This window comes from Paramisgurnus dabryanus, chromosome 18, assembly GCF_030506205.2.
Source record: "Paramisgurnus dabryanus chromosome 18, PD_genome_1.1, whole genome shotgun sequence".
In the NCBI taxonomy this organism is placed as follows: domain Eukaryota; kingdom Metazoa; phylum Chordata; class Actinopteri; order Cypriniformes; family Cobitidae; genus Paramisgurnus; species Paramisgurnus dabryanus.
In genome coordinates, this window is record NC_133354.1 from 37,447,723 (window position 1) to 37,453,954 (window position 6,232).

Sequence of the window (6,232 nt, forward strand, 5' to 3'; positions counted from 1 at the left end):
TATGACACATATAAGACATACCATAACTTAGACATCATTAAAACATTTGAAATTAAAACCTTCCCTTTAAGACATAATGTCCTTAATTTCCAAAAATGTAGCCTTCTTTCAATATCTTCTAAAATAGTTGCCCACATTGTTTCATTAGCTCTCCTTTCATCGTCCCCCATTAAAACTCCTAAAATCTTGATTTCATTCACTTCTTTAAAAGCAAAATCACTTGTTAAAGCTTGCACATTCCCACCAGGGTACCCGCGGAGTCTTAAAAGTCTTGAAAAAGTATTGAATTTCATTTTCCCATATTAAGGCCTTAAAAGGTATTGAATGTCACCTCAAAGTCTTGAATTTTTCACGGAGGTCTTAATTTTTCAAATGATCAATAGATTTATATGCTGTTAATTCAGACACAAGACTCGCGTGCAGGAAAACCACGCGCGAGCGATAGATACGAGCGCAGAACACTATCCATGTTCGGAAAAGCATCTTAGCGAGCGCGCAGAACACTATTCGCGTGCAGAAAAACATCCTCCCGAGAGCGCACCTCTGTTCAAAGCGCACAGTCAAGTGAGCAAAGTAAAAAGTTCAGTAAAAAGGCCGGGATGATAAAGTAAAGGCTGGGATGAGCGCTCGCTCGACTTTCTCATGCGCTCGCAGCTGCACAACACGCACTTGCTCGATCAAGTTGACTTTGGGACTGTGGGGGCGGGACAATGACGGGTGTCCAAGCACCTGTGATCGGTTGTTTGATTTAATCAGATTTAAACAATCTTCTGTTCCACAATCCGTCTCTAGTAAATCTAGGTAGAGAAGACACGTTTTAATATGATCATTATGTCGGAGAAGGTCATTTATATGTTAAACAATAGTCTTGTGTGATCCATGCAATAATAAGCTGCAAACAATAACGCAGATTTGAAAGCTATTATATATTTTGTTTAATTAGATAATATCATCTTGCAATATATACTATAGGCTACATATTTACATTGTCACACTAAGTTAGCATTAGAAAACTTTAATATGGTCCTGTATAAAGATTAACAGAAAATATTAACGGAAATATATCTATATGTGAGCTTGTTTCCAGTTTTTTGTTTGGTGCAGTGAACAGATCTCTTGTCTTTTTAGGGTCAAAACAGCATTACATTTTAATTTGTTGTTGTGTTTGAGGGGTTTTTGTTTTTCATAATATGGTTTATTTTGTTTGTCAGTATTGTTCTGGTTCAGAGCATTACTGATATTAGATGTTGTTATTATTTTAACTATATTAAACAGCAAAAAATGAATACATTAAAATTTGTGTTATTGTTTGGTTTGCAGCTTATTTCATGCATCAAACAAGGCTATTGTCTTAACATAAATTACCTTCTCCGACATAATGGTCATATTAAAACGTGGCGGGCTGCACAAGATAAAGAGGAGGGCTGCATGTGGCCCCTGGCCCTCCATTGTCCATCCCTGATTTGGGGATTTTCAAATTTACAATAAATTTATAAATGTAAATTTAAATCTATTTGATTGTTGGTTTTGATTGTTGGGTAAAGATAAGGGTTAGGACGTTTAAGCCTTGGACTCAGCCTTTGAGGCATGTTGTCATGAATGTTCAAACACTTGTAAATAGTAATTATTTGAGGTATACGTTATTTAAAATTATTTATTCTACCCGAATGGGTGCGATGTAGGTATTAAATTTCATTTGAAGTGGTATTAAAAAGGTCTTAAAAAGCCTTGAATTTAGGTTTGACAATCCTGGGGGTACCCTGTCCCACATCTCATATACACAGTTTTATCCTCGTTAATTTTTCCTCCTGATGCTTTACAAAATTGTTGTACAATTTTCATTGCACATTCAACTCCCTCCCTGTCTTTCAAAATAAGCGTAGTGTCATCCGCATACTGAAATATTGCTTCTCCTTCCACGTTCCCTTCTATGTGAATACCTTTTATTCCTTTTTCTTTCCTCATTGCCAACCCCAAGGGTTCCGCGACTAAAGAATATAATAGTGCTGACATGGGACACCCTTGTCTTATGGATCTTGTTAGTTTAAAACAGTCCGTTAAAAACCCATTACATTTAATTCTAGTTACCGGTCCATTATATAAAATTTTCACCCACTTTATAAAATTTTCTCCAAATCCAAAACGGTTTAAAATCCCAAATAAAAATTCATGTTCCACCCTGTCGAAAGCCTTTTCAAAATCTAAACTTATAACATATCCCTCCAATTTTCTCTCCTTCATGTATCCAATTGTATCTTTAATGCTTAGGGTCGTATCAGCTATGTCTTTCCCTTTGACCCCATACGCTTGATTTGTCTTTATTATTCTCGGCATCACTTCTTTCAGTCTGTTTGCTAAGATTTTTGATAAAATTTTCAGATCGGTATTTAACATCGTAAGCGGCCTATAATTCTTTAGTTCAGTTTTTTCTCCTTTTTTCTTATATATTGTTTTCATCAAACCCATACCCATTCTTAGATTCATCTGCCCTTTATGAAAGATCTCATCGTACACTTCCTTTAAAATACTGGTTAACATATCCCTGAAAACAATATAAAACTCACTCCCCAACCCATCAATTCCAGGACTTTTGTTTTTGTTTAATTCATTTATCGCTTTTTCAATTTCCTCTTCACTTATCTTTTTGTCACAATCCTTCATATCTTCCTTGTCTATTTTAGTTGTTATCTGCTCTAACATTTCTTCTTTTTCATCCTGCACTCCCTCAGTTGCAAACAATTTTTCATAATACCTTTTCATTTCTTTTAAAATTCCTTCATTACTCTTTACTTCTTCTCCATTCTCCTTTTTAACTACTTTTATAATTTCAGCCTTCCCTTTTCTTCTTTCTAGATCAAAGAAAAATTTTGTACATTTTTCACCTTTAACAAGAAACTGAGCTTTACTCCTTAATCTTGCACCTTCATATTTCTTTTCTTCCATTTCTTTAAGTTTATTTTCCAATTCTTTTATCTTTAACATGTCTTTATTACCCTGATTTATCTTTTTTTCTAAATTCTCTCTTATTTCCTGTCCATTGTATTTCTTACATTTCTCAATTAATCTGCACAATTTTATTGTATGAATTTTAACTAAATATTTTACATTTTCCCACCACAATCTTTTATCTTCCATATACATTGCATTTCCTTTTTCTTTTTCAATTAGCGTCTTTATATCTAAAACATACCCTTCACTTTTTAAAACCTCAGCATTTAAAACCCACACGCCTGGACCTCTCTTTAACGTACTCCAGTCAATCTGCATATATAAAGGCTTGTGATCACTTAAACTTGTTTCATCGTATCTCACATTATCAATAAAAACCTCTAAATTCCTCTTACACAAAATAAAATCGATTCTTGTTTGACACATGAAATTCCCCACCCTTTGTCTTCTTGAGTATTGCCTTCTTTCATTCCTTTCTCTCCAAAGATCCACCAAGTTATTGCTTTCCATTATTGATTTTAACTCTCTCCTTCCCATATCATTTCTAAAAACCATTCCATCTGCCATATCTAATTTACTTAACACAGTATTAAAATCCCCCATTAACAAGACATTCTGTTGGTTAGTTAAAAGTGACCTTAAATCATTAAAATAATCTCTCTTTTCCTTTTCCTCCGTAGGTGCATGTACATTTATCACCACCAGTTTTTTGCCTTCATATTCCATTTCTACTGCTAAACATTTCCCAATATCATCTTTATAGATGACCTTGCATACAGTTTTCACATTTTCTCTTATTAAAAAAGCCACTCCTCTGCCAAACCTTGTATCATCATTATTGTATAAAATCTCACCGTTCCATCTTTTCCTTACTTCACATATGTGTTTTTCTTTCCAATTTGTTTCTTGCAATACAATCACGTCTTCATTCTTGAACATTTCTTTCACTTTTTCAAATTTGTTAAAGTCCGAAAGTCCTCTGGCATTAAAAGTTACCAAACTTAAAACCATAAAAAAGAAATAAATAAAAACACTCATTGAGTCCATTTCTTTAGCTCATACCATCCAAGTCTTTTAGCAGTACATATTTATCTTTTAGTAAGTCTTTGTTAGTTGTTTTTTTCCTTATTCCTTCCAAACATGGCTTTACCTTAATTTTTCGTCGTCTTCTCTCCACTTTCGGTTTTCCTTCAGACATTGTGTTGACATCCTTGTTAAAATCCTCATCTTGATCCATTTCATCTTGATCCATCTCATCTTCCAGGGTGTCAGAAATGTGTCAAGTGGCGTACATGTTCCTTCCTCCTGTTTAAGTTGTTCAGTTTGTTCCGTCTGTTCTTTAGAATCCTCATTTTGTACTTTACTTTGTCTTTTAGCTAATTCATTCATTTCTTCCTCTGCCATTTCATCTGTATTGCTCTGTGTTTTATTATCTATGTCCTGTTGTACTTTCTCTTGTTGTTCCGTTTGTTCGCCATTGTCAACGTCAATTACAGGTCCGCCGTCTTTCGCCTCTCTCGTGTCGTTCTGTTTTTTTTCTACCACGTTGTCTCGTTCATGCACCTTCCCGCCCACATGAGTCTCATCGTTGCCAAACCAGCATTCACACAAGTTTAAAAAATTGTCTCCGTCCGGGCACTTAACCGCCTTGCACTCTCTTGCAAAATGTCCTCTCTCCTCGCATTTGTAGCACTTAAACATAGGGCAGTCTTTCATGATGTGGTCTGGGCACATGCACAGCCGACAGAGTTTAACCTGATGGCTGTGCATCACCCTGAAGAACTGCAGGCCTTCAGCTGTTTCAAACTTTGTGCTATACGGGAGAGATGCAACTTCTTTAGGGAAGCGAGATTTAATGAACCGTGTGCCATCTTCAATGGTCGTGCCCGGATACAAACGTCTTTTTAATTTAGACAAAGGGGTAACTCCCCACCCTTCAAGTTTATTTATAATATTGTGATCGTCTATGTAAGCGGGCAGGTGCATAAACGAGACGACATAGTCTCTGTTTTGGAGTCTCTTTACTTCGCATTCCACTTCTTTTATCCTTATTCCATATTCTAGCAATTCAACATCATCCACATTTTCTAGAGTCAGCTCATATTCATTGTTTTGTTTGGGTCTTACCGCCAGGATTTTCCCTTTTCCAATTTTCTCCGATACTGCCGTAATAATGTCCTCCGCTCTTGCATTCACATTTGTAGTATCCACTGTAATCGTAGCTTCTATTAAGTATTCCTTTCGTGAATTGTACCTTCTTTGTTCTTTGTCTCTTTCATTGCCATCTCGTTGTTGTTCATCCGTTCCATTTTCATTTGCCATTCGTGTCTCTCCTGCCATTTCCGAGGTTGATTCCATGTGTCCGTCCATTTTCACCAAACAAAACAAAAAGCGTATGTGGCAAACTTAAACTCCCCCCGAACAGCGTATGCTGCCAGGAGGGATTTAAACAAACAAAAATAAAAATTAACTATTCAAAATAAACACTGATTTAAACAAACAAAATCAAAATAAATCTGAACGATTGGTGAGCCTTCCTCACCTACTGCAGCCAAACACTTCCTAGAACGTACCAACTAGCGGGCGTGCTCAGGGTGGTGTGGCCGTAAGCGAGTGCGGAGTCGATTGGAGAGACACTTCAAAACTAATGTGGCAACGCCATGCCATGGGAGAACGCTTACAGAAAGGACGCATTCATGGGAAAAAATGACATAAATAAATATTTAATTAATTAAATGCTTACAGCACCTGGTATTCCCAGGCGGTCTCCCATCCAAGTACTAACCAGGCCCGACCCTGTTTGGCTTCCGAGATCAGACGAGAGCGGGCGTGCTCAAGGTGGTGTGGCCGTAAGCAAATGCTGACTGGATTCGAGAGACACTTCAAGACTAATGTGGCAACGCCATGACATCGGTGAATGCTTACTGCTAGAGATTTCAATTGTTTTTAGCTGAAAATAATGTTACTATCAGTACCCTTGCAATTGCACTGACTGGTCTGTTGTATTCAGTAAGTGCTATTTGTTGGGGTAGTTTTAAGTGACCTATGCTGCTAATGAGAAGACCTTTCGGGAACTCCATGCTGACTTATTCGAGCAATGCTCATTCAATCAGAATATAAAACACAGTAAGATTACTTCAAATGGCAGCATTGATTGGTCAAATATTCATAAGTGCTTCTCTTTGGGGTAGTTTTAATTGTGTAGTGAACTGCAGGCAAGACCCCACATCTTTCCTGTGGTATTTCTTTCACACGAGCTCCAACACCCTACTTGCAAAAAAAT

At 36.7% G+C, this 6,232-nt stretch overlaps 1 non-coding gene across 1 annotated transcript; it reads right to left on the reverse strand.

The window, feature by feature from the left end:
* Window positions 1-5,685: 5,685 nt before the first annotated feature.
* LOC135752957 (5S ribosomal RNA) lies at window positions 5,686-5,804 on the reverse strand. Its single transcript, XR_010533405.1, has one exon. It is a non-coding gene; the product is annotated as a 5S ribosomal RNA (ribosomal RNA).
* Between the last annotated feature and the right edge of the window lie 428 nt (window positions 5,805-6,232).